Here is a 19,316-nt window from a genome sequence, read left to right on the forward strand (position 1 = left end):
CCAACCAAAACAAGGGGAACAAGCAAGTGTCATATCAACCGAGGGAAGTGTAAACCAAAGTTGGGTGCAACCATTAGAGCCGATCTTTGAAGGAAGTGTCTCTGATATTTCTTCGGAGAGATCTTACGAGATTTTCACCGAACACTTGGAACACTTGAACCTGAACAACAGAGAAAATATGGCAGCAGGATCATCAAACCCTTCCGCCACAATGAAGCTATTGTTCATAAAATACCAGTACGACAATGAGCAAGGTGCCAAGATCTACAAGGATGGAATGGACCACTATTGTGTGAAGATAGAGGAGAGACCTAGTGAGTTCAAGGACTTAGTGCCTGTGAGCTATAGCGGAGATAGATATCTAGATGACGAGGGTACCATGTACTTGGTAGTCCTAAACCCTAACATTGTGGACAAGTGGGGATTGATGGGCACCAAAGCCAAAGTAGATGAAGAACTTGAGGAGAAAGCACCAATAATGAACTTCCCTGATGCGAGGTTAAGAAGAGAGAATGAAACTACAAGGATCAACACTGATAACATCTATGTGGGGCTATACAAATATAATAATGGGGAGCAGGATCTCTATTATAGATGTGAAGAACCCTACACTGGAGAGTTGACAGACCAAAAAAGACTTTATGTCTTTACCTACACAGAGGGATCGGAAGTGAAAATTGCCGCTTACGACAAGTATGGCAGGCAATACTCAACAATGGGCAAGAAAGAATTAGAAGGATATACATACTTTGGGGGACCACTACATCAGTATTATGTTACTTCTAGCTCACAAAGACCAGCACCAACAAATGGAGGGCAAAACCCAATGACGACAGGAGGACAAAGAACTCAGGCTGCTGACTCTTTCAGTCAACCTCAATACTCGAAGCCCGGACCAATGGGATCATTACATTCCAGAGAGTCAATGGATACGAATCGAGGTAGTGCAGTTCCAATCCCCACGTATACCACTCCAGATCCAAGGTTCGAAGCGGAACCATCACATTTACCTCCTAGTAGTAGATTCAGGGCAGGGGAACCGACAAGGGTAACCCATGGAGTCCATGATGCTAGAGAAAGCTTTAGCCGGGACACAGGAGCAATGAGATTGGTAGCAGACCATAGACGTATGAGACCATCTCAAGTAGCCAAGTGTATGCCAAAGAAGTATGGTGGTTCAGGAGATCCGTATGCACATGTGTCACTCTTTAAGCAAGTCTTAAGAGCTGAGCAGATAACAGATTTCCATACACAATACGAGGGATTTGGTCTTACTCTAGAAGGTACGGCATTGACATGGTTTCAACCACTGAACATAGGGGGATTCCATGACATTGACCATTTGCTAAGAGAGTTTGCTGAGGAATTCTCAAAACGAGGGATTAAGCACAATACGGTCTCACAAATATATGCTTTTAAACAGAGAGAACACGAAAAAGTGAAGGAAGCTTCACTTCGCTTCAAACAATACATTGAGAGATGTCCAGTACGTGAACGACCACAAGATGACAGACTATCTGTTCTCTTTATTGAGGGATTGAGAAACAACACTCTCAAGAAGGACTTGCACTTGAAAGCTTGTACAAGTTTCGAGCAAGTAACGAGAGAGGCATTGTACTTAGTGGATAATTGTACGGTTTATGGAGAGGTGTCAGCGGATACAGATTTTGCATCCAGTAGCTCCTCCTGCGTAGCGAGCGAGACTACCACTAAAAAGAATGTTCAAACAACAACCATGCCAAATGTAGAGCAAATGATAGAAGATGCTCTAAAAAGGATGGCACCATACCAAAAACCATTGCCAAAAACAGTGAAATGGTGTGCTATTGAACAAAAATGGACAAACCATCTAACAGAGGAGTGCTATTACAACAAAGGGTATGTAAGGGAGCGTCAGTATACACCTCCTGCTCAATTAGCACCACCTCAAGTACATCCAGTACCTCGATACCCAACGGGAAATGTGCCAGGACCTATGGGGATAGAAAGACCGCAACCGGTATTGGGACAACAACCACCTTTACCAGGAGCAAGACCAGTGGGCATTAGATATGCACCAACCTTAGAGAATCAGGAAGAACAAGCCTTAGTGCCTGTTCAAGCCTATTATGAAGAATGTGGTGCACACATGTCTCCAACTGTGTATTACCCACCAGAAGAACCCAAACAACTAGAACCATGGGGCATGATTGGGAATGTTGGAATACCAACAGTTACAAGTGCTTCTGATGAAGAGAGGTACAATTTGGACGCAAGAACATTGATGTTCATAGCTCATGGAGGGTTAACAGGACAAAGACCATCCTATCCACAAAGGACGAATCAAATGGGACCAAGACCAGCACTAGGACCCTGTTACAAGTGTGGAGGTGACCATCTGATGAATGTTTGTCCACATACGGAAATCATTAGAATTAACGCTTATTGCACTGAGTGTGGGGTTACTCACTTCATTGAGGATTGTTCAAAGAATCCAAACAAAGTGCAAAAGACGACATTGAATATGCTAGAAACTATTCCTACCAGCAGTGGGTCTGAAAATGAAACTCTGATACCAACGCAAGTTGTTACTAGAGCTCAAGCTAAGAAAACCACTAGAGAACCTAAGAACGGAAAGTTAGCGACTGAAATGGACCGCAGAGTCAGAAAAACTCATGGAAAGCTAGAAAAGCACGCATGAAGTTGAGAAAAGAACGTGAAGACGCTATTCTAGCTGAGGAACTAAAGCGAACTAAAGATAGATTAGAAAAACTTGAGAGTCAAAATGGGAAACGAGAGATGAGCCCGGAAAGAACGAAACAAAAGAGTATCAAAGAAACAACGAGCTTAAGCTCAGGGGGATCAGTGCTAGTCGACAAAGTACACGAACCATTGGACGCACTGATGAGAGCTTACGAAGCCAGGTTAAAGAACAACCAAACACAAGAACAGAGGTGGATGACATACCCAAACGCGGAATTGGAAAAGCAGAGACTTGAAATGTGCCAGAGAATGATCGAGACTGCACAAGCCTTATTAGAACCACCAAAAGAAACAATGAATTGTGGAAAGGAAAACCCAATTCAGCAAGAGACTATCGTTTCACGGGTAGCTGAAAAGACTCCCAGTGCACAAAAGCCTGAAAATACACACAGGATAACCGCATAGTGTTGAACACAACCGATCAGGAGATAGAGAGTTTTCATCCAGTCATACAGAGGTCTTACGGAAGAGATGAGGATTACAATGAATTTTGGAAACAAGTGAGAGAGGCAAACTTTGCAAACAAGCTAAGTTGCCAAGCTAATCAGACAAATTGGGAAAAGGACATCAGAAACCCTCCCATAGTGGAATTTGAGGCAGGATCTCAAGTGGACTTGGATCTGCAATCTTACTGGGGAGATGGGGGCTCTGTTAGAACAATGGAGAGCAAACCTCACTCACTGAAAACCTTACCTTCATACTTAGGAGAGTATGAAGCAAAATCCGAGATTAAAGCACTTCCCTCACGAAGAATCTCATCAGAAAAAGCCATGGACTCGCAAGGATTGATACAGATCTTGTCAACACCAGTGACATGCACTATCACTCTAGCTGAGCTTTTGAGGCTAAGACCACATATGTGGACCACTGTAGGAAAATGCTTGGAGAAATTCGGGATAAAAGACCCAACATCGAGACTGAAAGAGGGTATACAAGAGCTGAGTAAACCACAAAAGAACGCTAAGCCTGTACCCTTAAACAAGGTCGGAGAATATTGCGAAGGTGAAGAGGGGAATACAACCTTACCAGTTGAATTCCAAGGAGTAAACACGATGGCAATACTAGACAGTGGAGCTGGGGTAGCCATTGCTACAAAAGAAATATGGAAAAAATGGGGGAAACCAGCAATAAGGAAGACTAGGTTGAAACTCCAATTAGCAGATGGACACATGGAGAAACCTATGGGGTTATTAGAGAAAGTTGTAGTGACTTCTTGCGGCATTGAATACGAACATACTTTTGCTATTGTCGATTTTGGCAAGGAGAATAACTATGATATCATATTGGGAAGACCATTCATGAGACAGTTGAAAATGGTCCAGGATTGGGGCTACGATCACATATACCTAAGAAATATGGAAACCACTACACGTGTGAACCTGAAAGACCGGTAGAGGAGTTTGATTCAGCTACTTTGGCGGGATCCAAATTTCCAGCTTGGTTAGGTAAACCCAAGGAGTTATGGATGTGTGGAGCCTCGAAATGTGGAAGTCTGAAACGAGAAGAATATGTTTTAGAAAGGGCTATCGAAGACGAAACTTATATAGGAGAACCCTTTCCAGAGGACACGCTTGAACCATTAGAATGGACACACATTCTAGCAACCCTAGATGTTTGTGCAATTCCGGATGGTCCCACAACGAAATTTTGCGACAAGGACGGGTACGACGTGGTTCCGTATTTCATGTTGAGAACTGTACTCGCAAAAGAAACCGAAAAGAACGATACACTGGAAAAGGAAGATGAAGAGGAGGTATTTCACGACATTCCCGATCATCCTGAGTGGGGAAATGCAGCAGACAACGAGTCAACGGACAATTCAAGCGGAAACGAAGAAACTATAACGGATGTCCGATTTTATGATTTTCCGAACCAAACTAAACAACGCCAGAAACGCTATAGAGCAAAGAGAAAAACAAAGGGGGTTAGAACCAATCCGATGCCTAGAATAGGAGGAAAAAATCAATTCCTAATGCTAGTAAGGGCGGAAGATTGTGTTAAGGACAAGATTTCTGGAAGAATGAGAGGCAATGATCAAAAGAGCTTACGAAAAGACAAAAAAGGCTCAAGAAATCAAGTTCAAAGGAATGGAACGAAAACAGAAACAAAAAAATCAGAAAAGAACAAGCGCAATAGAGAACACACGGAGTCCAAGCTAGAACGTAGAAACAAGTACAAAGAGCTCAAGAAAACTCTGAAAGAAGTTTGGACGACAGAAATTGAGAGTGGAGAGGACAAAAACGCCAAAATCAAGGAAAACATGGATGTTCCCTCTCACTATAGGAAATTCACAATAGAGGATAGGAAGGTGATATTAACCCCACCTATTCGAGAGAGGAAGGAGAACGAATCTTATGACGGACCGGAGGATGCAAAAAAAGTTGATTTAGCAGCTCCAGGTGAGCCACCTAAACTGGTGTACATAGCCACAGATTTGTCTCCAGGCGAGGAAGAGAGACTTTTGAGTCTTCTCAGAGAGTATAGGGATGTGTTTGCATGGTCTTATAAGGACTTAAAGGGAGTTGACCCATCGATATGCCAACACACAATCCCACTGAAACAAGATGCAAAGCCTAGCAGACAGAGACCATACACATATAATGATACGTTTGCTAAGCGAGTCAAAGAAGAGATAGATAAGCTAATGGAAGCTGAATTCATATACGAGATTGAACACACCGATTGGGTATCTCCGATTGTGGTAGTACCCAAGAAGAACGGAAAACTCCGAGTGTGTGTCAACTTAAAGAAAGTGAATGCTGCAACAATCAGGGAGACAATTATCCCTTGCCGATAACTGATCATGTTCTAGAGCGTGTATCAGGGAAAACAGCATACTCTTTTCTTGATGGTTTTTCAGGATATAACCAGCTAGCCATAGCACTGGAAGATCAACATAAAACAGCTTTTGCAACGGAGTGGGGAATTTATGCTTATCGGGTTATGCCTTTTGGTCTAACCAATGCTCCCGCAACCTTCTAGAGGCTGATGATGCATGCTTTCAAGGAATACTTAAGGTTGTTTCTAGAAATATACATGGATGACTTGTGTGTACATTCTCTTCTGAGAGATGAGCATCTAGAACACCTAAGAAAAGTATTTGAGAAATGTAGGACATATCGCATTTGTCTCAATCCTGAGAAGTGTGTGTTTATGGTCCGACAAGGTAGAATTCTGGGACATATTTTCTCACAAAACGGAATATCCACGGATTTAGAGAAGATAAAAGTTATAGTGGATATGCCTAGACCAACCAATGCGAAACAAGTGCAGAGCTTTATGGGACATTGCGGATATTATAGACGATTCATTTATATGTACGCTATAATAGGCAAACCACTTTACAGGATAATAGTGAACTTTGAATGGACAGATGAGTGTGAGGAATCGTTCAAGAAATTGAAAGAGGCACTCATTACTGCTCCAGTCTTGAACTCACCAGATTGGGAGAAGATATTCCATGTGCATATAGATGCTTCGGCATATGCAATAGGATGCATTCTGGCTCAGCCAGAAGAAAGAAACATGGATTTTCCTATCTGTTACGCCAGTCGACTGCTCAACAATGCAGAGAAGAATTACACCACAACAGAGCGAGAGGGATTAGGAATGATATATGCTGTGAAGAAATTTCGCCATTATCTTCTAGCCAACAAGTTTGTGTTTTTTACGGATCACCAAGCCTTGCTCTACCTAGTGAATAAACCATGCAATACCGGGAGAATAGTGAGATGGTTCATTATCTTACTGGAATTCGACTTCATGGTAGTAGTAAAGAAAGGAAAAACACATCTTAGAGCTGATCATCTTTCGCGATTGACGAATGGAGAAGACCCTATAGGAGTAGATGACGACATACCAGACGCGTACTTGTTCAACATAGAAATGATACCGAAGTGGTCTCAAAATGTCGTTAACCTATTAACCTATGGAGGAGAGTTCGATAGAGGAGAATACAACCAGAAACATATTGCTATTCAGCAATCCAAGAATCTTCAATTGGTTGCAGGAAGGTTGTATCAATTGGGAAATGATCATGTTTTACGACTATGCATCAATCCTGAGGAATATAATATATATCTGCGCGAAGCACATGTTCAGGAATGTGCATTTCATTGTTCAAGAAGGAACACATATAGGAATTTGTTACAATTGGGAGTCTATTGGCCAGGAATGAAAGAAAGCGTACATGAATATGTCACTGTATGTATTGTATGTTCATCAAAACCGCCAGCAGAGTATTCGACATTATATCAGATAATGATCGTTCCAGAATAGAGTCAGTATATTGTTGAATATCTCACAAATAGAACTTTCTCAGAAGGAACGTCAAAAGCTCGTCAGAATCTGTAGAGACAGAAGCTAGAGATTACACTTTCATAGGAGATCAACTCTATAAGAGAGGTAAAGACAACCAGCTTAGGATTTGCGCATCAGAGTCTGAGTATGTGATAATCCTGGAGCAAGCTCATGGAGGAGTAGGTGGAGGCCATTTCTCAGGTGATAAGACAACAAAACTTGTCTTCGCCGCAGGAATATGGTGGCCAACATTACATATGGACGCTGAGGAATACGTTAAACGGTGTGATGACTGTCAGCGGACAAAAGTACCACTTAAAAGAGATGATATGCCGCTTAGACCAATGATGGGGGCAAGAGCTTTTGCAAAATGGGGGATTGATTATGTCGGACCCATTTCACCTCCTGCATATAAGACTCATGCACAATACATCATTGTGGCTACAGACTATCTAACAAAGTGGGTCGAAGCAAAGGCAACTCAAAAGACAGATGCCAGGACCACGGCACAATTTCTGTATGAATACGTTTTTGTACGATATGGATTGCCAATAGAAATTGTGAGTGATCGAGGCACACATTTTATAAATGAAGTGATAAAGATCCTTCTAGATGAATTCATGGTAATCCATAGGAAATCAGCCCCGTATCATCCACAAGCAAACGGACAAGCTGAAGCAACAAACAAAACCATATGCACGGTCCTCACGAAGATTGTATCTGAGTCGAGAACTGACTGGGACCAGAAGTTGCATTCAACATTATGGGCATATAGGGTAGCATATAAAACATCAATAGGAACGACCCCATATAACATGGTTTTTGGGCTAAATGCTATCTTACCAATAGAATTCTTGATTTCAACCTTAAGGGTGGCTAAGGATCTAGAGTGGACAGGGCACGAGCTTTCTGATAGAATAGATGACCTGGAAAAGCTAGATGAGCTTCGCCTCAAAGCAGTAGCTCCTATCTACGCTCAAAAAAGGCGACAAAAGGAATTTTTTGATAAGCATGTGCGGACTAAAGAGTTTAAGGTTGGGGACTATGTCCTCGTTTACACTCTGAAACAACATGCTAAGAAGCTTAAAAAGCGAGGGATGGGACCTCTGGTGATTAAAGATCTATCACCAAGTGGAGCCGTCAAGCTTGCTACATTAGACGGAGAAGAAATGCCCAATTGGATTAGTGGATGCAGAGTGAAAAAGTATCTTTTGCCGCTAACCCAAGACATGCTTCTCAAAATACATCAAGAAAAGCTGCGTGTCCAGAAAAAGAAAAAGATTGAGGAGGAAGCGTAAGCCGAGGCGAAGGAAAGAATGGAGAAAAGAAGACTACTACGTCAGAAACAGCGGAATGAAGGAGCAATACGAATAAACGCAGTCAGTATAACAGAAATGGATAATGACAAAGAAGAACCCATCATTGAATGCAAAGTAGGAACCAACCAAATCAAAGCCAGAGCACTATTGGATTCAGGAGCTCAAGCTAACCTATTGTCACTCAGTTTGTATAGACAATTGACAAATGACACTAAACTACAAACTGCCAAGCAAGAGTTAAAGAGTTACTCTGAGAATTCAATCAAAACTGTTGGATGCACAATTTTACATATACAGATTAACCATTATGTGTATCCTCATATGTTTTACGTGGTTGAAGACCAAGCTACACAACATCCATTATTGCTAGGACAACCATGGCAGAAGCAATACAATGCAATGATTGACTGGAGTTCTAAATCAATGCTTATCAAATACGAAGGTGAAAGTCAATCAGTTAAGTTCACCAAAGGATCAGAGACAACTCCAAAGAAAGAATCCAAGAACAAAGGTAAACAACAACCAGAGAAAAAGAAGAAGCAATGGCAACCAAAAGTTTCTATACAACCGGATTACTCTTCGACGAGGAATTCTCAACAGTGGATAAGGAAGACAAGCAATAATATAACAGCTCAACCTTGGGAAAAAACGGAGTCAAAGTTGGTATGGAGACCAAAAAAGGTTGTGCCAGAGAACACAAAGGTGGAAAGCAGAGTCTTCAATACCAGACAACAGAGTGATTCCAGACAATCAAGGACAGTGAAACATATCTGGATTCCAAAGAAGTTCATGACGGCACAAAGCTATAGCAAGCAAATTTGGATCCCAAAGATTTGTAAACAGGAACTCCCTTCAGTACAATCAACGGACACTCCTAGGTATTTCAAGGAAAGGAAATCAACACAAAGGACAAAGCAGATTTGGGTCGCAAAGAGTTTGTGGCAAGCACAAGCGAAGCGGAAGCAGATTTGGATAGTGCAAAAGAACAACAGGGTAAAGATGAATCCATCTACTGATTCTACTACCGAAGTATCACCAACCCAAAACCCTACCACCAATCCTTCAATCAAACAAAGAGCAGCTTTATTGGAAAGACTGTTGTATCATCGCTCTGCAATTGCATTGGGAATTTATGACCAAAACAACTACAATGCTTCGCCCACAGACACTTCATAGTCGTCCGGGAGGACTCAGACTAGGAGGGGGGGAGGTATACAGGCATACAGGAGTTACAAAGCAGCTACAAGCGCCGAAAACAAAGAAAAACAAAAATTATATTACAAGGGCAGTGTCTTACATGATTTTGCAATTTTTATGTTTGATTGCGGGTAAATATCACTAAATAAGAGTGTTTTTGGAGCTAAAAAGTGGTAATCCAAGTCCAAAAATCACAAATAAGTGTATATTCATATACACAGGGTTACCAGCTATTTATTGTGTATGTTTGGAATTTTTTGGCTTCAATTTGCTATTTTCCTTTATTTTTTATGATTTTCTTAATAAAAGTAAAAGAAAAATAAAAAAAGCAGGTGAAATGAGATCGGAAAAAAGAAAAGAATAGACGGTGATGGTCCTAATGACAAGGGCAACCCATGGTAAAAATTGGGTACAATTCTGAAAAAGTTGCGGAAAGCCCGAAATGACAGAATTTTGGCAAAGTGGACAGATTTCTCAGAAACAGGTCAAACGGAGTCCAAATTGAGAAATTTCAAATCCTAAAGTGCATTTCACGACGAGATAGGAGCACATGTCAAATTTGGTAACAAGTGATCCGGGAAGTCCGAAGATAAATATTTTTCACAGCACTTTCAAGCTCATTTCCACTATTACCTTCTTGGAGAGAGAAAAGAGCACACAGGAGCATCCGACCTTCTACCGCCTTCTACGACTGCTACGAGAGCTCAGAGGACACCAGACATGAGAGGTAGACTCGTTGCCATAAGCTTTTGATGCTTATCGTTAACTTTTGTCACGAAAACTGACCAAAACCAAGAAACAAGAGCAGACAGGGAATGGGGAGGAACGCTAGGTAGGGGCACAACCGCCTAACCAAACCTTGCAAGAACTTAGAGGTGGGTTACCCTAACATAGAAGATGGGTTTCTAACACTCTAAGCTCGAGAAAGAACGACTTGAAAAACCCTAGGTCAACAGAGCCTGCAAGAGGCAAACAAAAAAAAAGTTGTCGAAACGACACAAAACTTCTCAGGAAGCTTAACAACATCGAGGGCAATGCAACCATGGAGTATCTCCGGGTTTGGATCACCAAAAGTAGGTCAGAACAACCGATTCGGCGGCGGACACACAAAGCGTCATTTTGGCATAACGGCTAAAATTGACGACCAAATGACATGAAACTTCACAAGCAACTTCAAATATACATGGATGACTTATGTTTGCAAGCAAAACCCAAAAGAAAGCTGATTCACTTACCGATGGTGAAAAAGACGCTTTCGGGCAACCAAATGGAGAAAGATGGAGAACGGGGAGCCAAAGTCAAGTTCAACCAAATAGGTGGCTTCACAACATATCCAATGAGCTGGAAATGCAACTCTCGAGAAGAAAAGTTGAAGAAATTCAACTCCAAGGCAAAAAGACGACTTCGGAGACTGAAATGCCTATAGGGGGCTTTTTAGCTAAACTAATGACTTTTTAAGTTGAAAACTAGTTAGCAAGGCTTAGGGCACTAGCACAAAGCATTCTTTGCACAAAAAGACCAACATTTCAAGAAAAGACATCATACGCGTATGATGTCTCACAGCATGATTTTCACATCCATTTCAACATTTGAGTGCATAGCCTCATTCCACATGTTAATCACATCCTATGAACCAAGTATCATGAGAATTGGAGTTAGAAAACCCAAGGAAAACCAAAAAGACGCAAAGTAGGCCATAAAATTGATTTTTGGTCCTAATTTTGTCAAAATAACTCCAAACTCATTGAAACTTTGTAGGATTGTTGATTAACACATCTACAAGCTATCTGGAACCAAAAAGCACCATTTTGACACAAATGACATCATACACGTATGATGTCTATTTGCACTTACAGAGCCAAAATTGCTCATTTGTCATCATACATCCATTATATATATCTAATATACATCCATTATATATATCTAATACATGCTACATATGAAGTTTGGAACCATTTGGTCAAGTGGATCACCCCATTAGCCCAATTGAGGGAAAATCCTTCATCCAAAGCCTATTTTTGACCCAAATCCAACATACTCAAGTCCAAACCAAGATTTGAGTAGAGACAGTCCTTCACTAGTACATGGGGAGTCCACAGAATCAATCCCATGAAAAATTGATGAAAAAGACATCATACGCGTATGATGTCTTTAGAGCCATTTTTAGCCCAAAATATATCCAAAATTCATAAATCCACTGAATAAGCCTATCTAAAGCCATATCCAAGCTTATAGAGAAATTTGGTCCAAAAATACACTAAAAGACATCATACGCGTATGATGTCTCACTATGTGATTTTGGCACCTCAGGGCTTCAACCACCAAACACAAGTGATCTACATGCCATTTGAAGGTGAACCACCAAGTTTTATCCAATTTGGATCATAAAATCCAATTCCCTTTCAAAATTTTGCCAAGAGCCTGATCTGGACTAAACTGGCCAAAACTTGACCAAATGGGATCCAAACTCAAATCCAAGCATATGATACTCATGTATACACTATCAGCTACAAGCACAACCAATATGAAGTCATTTTGACACAAAAGACATCATACGCGTATGATGTCTCCAGCATGATTTTGAGCCCAGTTTGCATATTTTTTCACCTACCCTGCATCCTTAGGCCCTAAATAGCTCATGTTTCAATTTTCAAGTCATTTAAATAGTTAAAAGCTTCATTTCGGCTTTCAGTACTAAAAAGACGCTAACTTCTGAAATTGGAGTTACAGGATCCATGGATTCCGCCAAGTTATCAGCAACAAAGAGAAAAAGACCGACAATCAAAGATGCTCTTGCAGAAGCAGAACCCTTTGACATTCCAGCAGAAACCCTCAAGCCAACCAAAACTTGGGTGGAGGAAGCAGTACTGGAACAAGAGGGAATAAAGATCTACCAGGGGACTTTCAGAGATCCTCAAGGGCAAGCGGTGGATTTACCGATGATCCCACAAGAATTGGTGGATTATAGCAGGTCAAAGAACATCAGCAAGTACCTGGAAAGGGCAGACTTGCACAGTTTCTTCACCTCGAGACCATCAGGTGTGGATACAAGAAGAGTGTACGAGTTGGCAACATCCATTCAGAAGGATGGGAAAGCCACATTGACAGCAATAGATGGAGAGAAAGTAGAGGTACAGATCACTCCACAGTGTTACCATATACATGTGGTAGTGATGTGTGTGAACACACTAGGACCGCCGGGGCATTTTTTCCCTCTTTAGGAGGTTTTTTCCCCCGTGCATTGTATATACGCCCATCACTCTAGGGCTATCTATCTTTCCATTGCACACTAAGTAACATACTCTCTATTGTGTGCCTTGAGCTTTCTTCGTCTTCTCCAAGCTGTGTGTGTTTCTCTGCAACCCTAATTCCAACAATTGGTATCAGAGCAGGTCACGTCCTCCCGAGCTTAGTCGCCAGCTGCTCCAGCACACGCCTGCTCACTTTCTCCGATTTCAGTGAGCTTTGGCGAGCGTTCGCAGGTCGACAAATATTTTGGGATAGCTCGAAGAGCTTGGTCTGCTCAGAATTTTGATTTGGGCTCATTTCGGGCTCCGTTTCCACTACGGGCAGTACTGCACAGGCTATTTCGTCATTTTGTGCAGATTTTCTGTCAGTGCCGTTTTCTGCATAACAGGTGCCTTATAGTCTTCTACGGTTTGTGCTATATAGCACAAGTTGTTCCCGCTCCATTTCTCCTATTTTCGGGCAGTTTTCACAACAGGTGCAGCATTTACCATGGCTGACAACAACAACACAGATGTGTTCAAGATGTTTGCTGCTGAGGACAGGTTGGATGGGGACAACTACCCTATGTGGGCTTACATGATGCAACATGTTCTTGTGTCAAAAGGTGTCTGGAACATTGTGCAGGGCATTGATGTACGTCCTGGTTCTGAAGATGTAGGCGATGTTGAGGATGTTGCAGGTCTTGCTGCAAGGATTGCAGCTGTTAGAGTTGTTTTGCCTACAGCAGAACAAGCTCGTTGGGATGTTAAGGATGCACAGGCTCATGCATTGATTGCGTTGTCTGTGAAGCGCACTATTATTCCTCACATCCGTTCAGCAAAATCTGCAAAACAGGCTTGGGATATTCTAGCAGGTCTTTATGCAAGCCGCAATGAGGCTAAAATTGCTTTGCTGCGTAAAGAGCTAGAGTCGAAGATTATGCATGAGGAAGATGATATGGACACTTTCCTTGCTAGTGTCAAGGATATCAATGAGCAACTCATTTCTGTAGTTGAAGTCATTTCGGACGGTTCCCTTGTGCAGACTGTTCTTGATGCCTTACCAGATTCCTACCAGACTTTTGCTAGTACTTGGAGACTGATGACCCAAGGAAATCCTGAAGTTGTCAAGTTTGATGCATTATGCACATTGCTATTGCAAGAGTCACTTTCTAGAAAAAACAGGACTAGGCAGCGTGCAGTTGAACAGACTATTATTGCTTCTCAAAGAAAGGGTGGTAACAGTAATGCAGCCACTTCTTATGGTTCTGATGCGAGTGGCAAAATTTCTGTTCCTAATGCTTCTGCTGGCAGCACTTCGTCTGGCAATTCTGGTGATAAGGGCAAAAAGAAGATGCGTTGCCATTATTGTAAAGCCAATGATCACTTGATCAAGTCGTGTCCTAAGTTGAAGGCCAAAGAGGCTAAGAAGAAAGAGGGTGGTTCCACTGCAAATGCTGGTTCCACTACAAATGCAGCCATTGTTGAGTCTTCTGTGAAAGGAGATTGTGATGCTGATGTTGATGCAGAATGGGCTTTTAGCGCAGAGTGCACTTACAATCCTGTTGTCCATGATGCATGCTTGTCAGTTGCTACAGATTCACATGTGTGGTATTTTGACAGTGGTGCTACAAAGCACATTACCTCACATCGTGAATTGTTTACCTCTCTCGAGTCTGTCCCTCATGGGAATTCAGTCACTTGTGCCAACAACGCCTCTTATCCAGTTCAGGGAGTTGGAAAGATTGTGCTCACTGCTGCTAATGGCAGTTCCTTCACACTTGTTGATGCACTTTATGTACCTGGGATCAAGAAGAATCTCTTGTCTGTATCCGCACTTGCTAGACTTGGACTTGTAGTCAAATTTGTGGATGACAGATGTACAGTTCATGATCTCAGTTTTGGTGATGAAATTGTTGCATCTGGGCTTTTGTGCCGTGGGCTGTATAAGCTCACTTTGTATGACAAGTGTGGACAAAATTTTGCAAATGCTGTTGCAGATTCAAGGGCTATTTCAGATGCAAAACTTTGGCATGCACGTTTTGGTCATCTGAATTTTGCCAGTTTGCTGCGTTTACAGAAATCTGATATGGTTGCTTCTTTGCCGCCTCTTGAAGCACCTGTCAAACATGTTTGTGAAGGCTGTATTCTGGGTAAAATGCAGCGTTCTAAGTTTCCAAAGGATGGTTCAGTTAGGGCCACATGCAGGTTGCAGCTTGTGCATAGTGATGTTTGTGGGCCCATGCAAACTCCGTCCTTGGGCAATTACCTGTACTTCGTGACTTTCATTAATGATTACTCCAGGCATGCATGGGTATTTCCGCTTAAAACGAAGTCCGAAGTTTTTATGTGCTTCAAACAATTTTTGGCTATGGCTGAAAATGTCTCAAAATGTACTATGGGCACCCTCCATTCCGATCGAGGGGGGGAGTATATGTCTCATGAATTTAATGCATTTCTGGCTAGTCGTGGGATAAAACACCAATGTACAGTGCCTTATACACCTCAGCAAAATGGTGTTGCTGAGAGGAAAAACAGGTCACTAACGGAAATGGCACGATGTATGGTCAAAAGTCAAGCTTTGCCGCATTCTTTTTGGCTTGAGGCCATCATGTGTGCCACTTATGTACTTAACAGGTGTCCTACGAAAGCTTTGCAGTCTATTACTCCATATGAAGCATGGCATGATAGAAAGCCTTCTATTGAGCACATGCGTGTTTTTGGTTGTTTGGCATATGCTTTGGTGCCACAAGTGCAGCGCAGAAAATTGGATGATAAGGCTGTCAAATGTATTTTTGTTGGTTATAGTGCTGAAAGCAAAGGTTACAGGTTGTATCATCCGCAAACAAAACGTATTCTGGTTTCACGGGATGTAGTGTTTGTGGAAGATTCTATTCAGCCCTTGCTGTCATGTACTAGAGACAGTAATGTAAGCTCACAGGACATTTATGACACTTTGTTGCCTCTTTTCAGTAGTGGAAATACGAATATAAGTTCCAATGAGGCAAATGTACAGCCTATGGGGGTTTCTGAAAATGTTTTAGAACAACCTATTACTGATGCAGATGTACATGATGTACTTGATGAGGAAAGGGCTGAAAATGAGCAGGCTAGAGGTATGCCAAAATGGCTGGTGCACACTTTGCGTGACAGTAAATTGGATGCACCTTTATCTAGTCGTACTCGTTCAGGCTCACGCCATGCATCTTATGCATCAGATTGTTATGCTTTGGCTATGTCTAGTTTACATGATGTTGAGGAGCCTCTGTCTTTTGATGAAGCACAGAATTCAGAAATTTGGATTGCTGCCATGAAATCAGAATATGATGCACTTATAGAGAATGACACATGGACTTTATGTGATTTGCCTCCTGGCAAAAAGGCCATTGGTACGAAGTGGGTTTACAAGTTGAAACGCAAGCCGGATGGTGAGATCGATCGCCATAAGGCTCGACTTGTTGCAAAGGGTTATGCACAACAAAAAGGCATAGATTATGAAGAGACTTTTTCTCCCACTTGTCGTATGACTACTGTGCGTTTTCTATGTGCATTGGCAGCTCATTTTGGTTGGGATGTACATCAATCAAACATTGTTACTGCTTTCTTGAATGGTGACATATTTGAAGAAGTTTATGTAACGCAGCCTCGCGGTTTTGTCATAAAAGGACAAGAGGACAAAGTGTGCAAATGTAAGAAGGCTTTGTATGGGTTGAAGCAATCTCCTCGTGCTTGGTATGAGAAAGCTGACACTCATTTGGTTAAACGAGGCTTTCGTAACAGTCCAACAGAAAGCACATTGTATGTAAAGCGTGAGGATGATGTATTTCTCATTGTGGTTCTTTATGTTGATGATTTGCTGATCACTGGACCAAATGAGAGACATATTGTTGAATTTAAGGCTGATTTGAATGCTACTTTCAAGATGAAAGATTTGGGGCTGTTGCATCATTACTTGGGTATACAGTTTAAGCAGTGTGATGGTGGTATTGCCTTGTGTCAGAAAAGTTACATAGAGACATTGCTATGTAAGTTTGGACTTGAGGATTGCAAACCTATTGCCACTCCCATGGAAACAGGTTTGAAGTTGAGTCTACATGATGCTGGCGATCCTGCTGATGTCACTCTTTACCAAACTGCTGTTGGCTGCCTCATTTATGTATGCAACACGAGGCCAGATATTCAGTTTGCAGTCTCGCAGGTCAGCAGATTTATGCATAGCCCAGGGTCTAAGCATTGGCAGGCTGTCAAGAGGATTTTCCGCTACCTTAGTGGCACTTTACATCTTGGCTTGTTTTATCCCAAGGGGGGATCATTGCCGCTAGACTTACATGCTTTTTCGGACTCAGATTGGGCTGGTTGTTTTGACACGCGAGTGTCCACAAGTGGTTTTTGTTTCATGCTTGGCAGTTCATGTATATCATGGTTGAGCAAGAAGCAACCTACTGTGGCCACTTCGAGTTGTGAGGCTGAGTACAGGGCAGTCTTCACAGCTACGGTTGAGTGTGTATGGCTCAGACGCCTTATGGCTGACTTGGGTGTTGGACAGGACACTGCCAACACTATCTACACTGACAGTCAGAGCGCATTGGCAGTTGCGAGGAACCCAGTTTTTCATGCTCGCACAAAGCACATTGAGGTGCATTACCACTATGTCAGGGAGAGGCTCTCAGCAGGAGAGATCAGCTTGGCTTATGTGCCAACACAGGACAACCTTGCAGATCTTTTCACAAAGGCATTGTCTCGTGAGAAGCTTGAAGCTTTCCGCAAAGCTTTGGGCTTACTCCCCTTTGTGGACTGATCCTGTCCTCAGGGCATGGCACTTCCCTTTACTCATGTGCCAGCTCTCATTCACCGCATCACTCCAGGGGGGATTTGTTACCATATACGTGTGGTAGTGATGTGTGTGAACACACTAGGACCGCCGCCGGGGCATTTTTTCCCTCTTTAGGAGGTTTTTTCCCCCGTGCATTGTATATACGCCCATCACTCTAGGGCTATCTATCTTTCCATTGCACACTAAGTAACATAATCTCTATTGTGTGCCTTGAGCTTCCTTCGTCTTCTCCAAGCTGTGTGTGTTTCTCTGCAACCCTAATTCCAACACACAGCTCATTGCAGATGCTTTGAAGCTGAACAACAAAGGGAGCTCTGTCAGGGAAAGAAGGGAGGCTATAGAGGTTTATGGGTCCAAGAAACAGAATGCAACTTATGGAGATATGGCAGACCAAAGAGCGGCAACCCTTTGCCGACTGTACAACCAATTTCTCCATATTTGCAGTAAAAGACCGCAAAAGTATACGACACCGCCCCATGCCATTGCAACTACCATCACATGGGCATTGAAGAGCAATATGCCAAAAGAGGTGAATTACGCTCAACACATCCACGAGCAAGTAATTGCCATGCACAACGAGAAGCCAAAGTATATAGGAGGAGCTGAAGTTCTGACAAGAATAGCTTATGAAGCTATTGGAGCCAGAGATCAATGGCCAAAGGTTCCCTCCCAGAATGAGTGGCTTAGAGAAGCCGATGAGGAGGAAGAACAGCCTGAAGTATCCAAGAGGGCGTCCACAAGAGCACGCAGGAAACTAGAAATAGTTTCAGAACCTGAAGAGAATGTGGATGAGCCGATTATGAAGAAAGCAAAGAAGAAGGTTGCTCCCCAGCAAACCAAAAGTCAGAAAGCGGCACGAATGGAAAGACTAGTGGAGCAGTTTAGAGCGGAAAGAGCTCTAAAGGGGGACTTTGAAGAAAAGTGGGTGCCAGACCCCACTAAAGTCGGAACTAGCTTAGCCAGGCCACATGTTGATCAATATGATCCATATATTAGAGCTTATGAGGAGTCAGAGGCAATACTGGAGCAGCAACCTGTCGAGCCATACACTGAAGAGGAAGTACAGCTTTTAAAAGTTGAGCTGCAAAAGGACGACAAGGGGAAGAAGAAAGTAGATGAGTCTACTGAACCTCAAGAGAAAGACGGGCAAGCAAACAAAGGGAAAGCCAAGATGACTGAGGACAATCAGCCCTCCTTTACTGATGTACCCAGCCCGAAGAAGATGGAAATCATTGTGGAAGAGACCACAGTAGAGATGGACACGGCTGGTATGGAAAAGCCGGAGGCCGGGACCAAGGAAAAGGAGATAGATCCAATTCAGCAAAAGAAAAACGATTATGAGGATCTGGTAGCGATAGGGTACACTGAAGAAGAGGCCCTTGAGGCGGTTTATGGGATCACCCTACAAAAACGAGATGATCGGAGAGGGACAGAGGAAAATACAAAGAGTACAAAAGAAAGTGATGAAAAACTGGAAGAGCAGAACGTACTAGAAGAGCCGAAGCCAGTGGAGGTGGTGGCCAAAAAAGCTTTAGAGTTGACAGATGAAGATGAAAAAGACATGCACATGGTGCATGAACTGCTCAACAAGATCAAAGAAAGATCCAAGGCAAAGGAAGCGGAGATTGAGATAGCCAAACAAAGGGAAGCCGAGTTGCAGAGGAAATTAGAGGATGCTATGACTGAATCTGAAAGTCA

The sequence above is a fragment of the Adiantum capillus-veneris genome, chromosome 16, assembly GCF_014529385.1.
Source record: "Adiantum capillus-veneris isolate H3 chromosome 16, ASM1452938v2, whole genome shotgun sequence".
NCBI classification, from domain to species: domain Eukaryota; kingdom Viridiplantae; phylum Streptophyta; class Polypodiopsida; order Polypodiales; family Pteridaceae; genus Adiantum; species Adiantum capillus-veneris.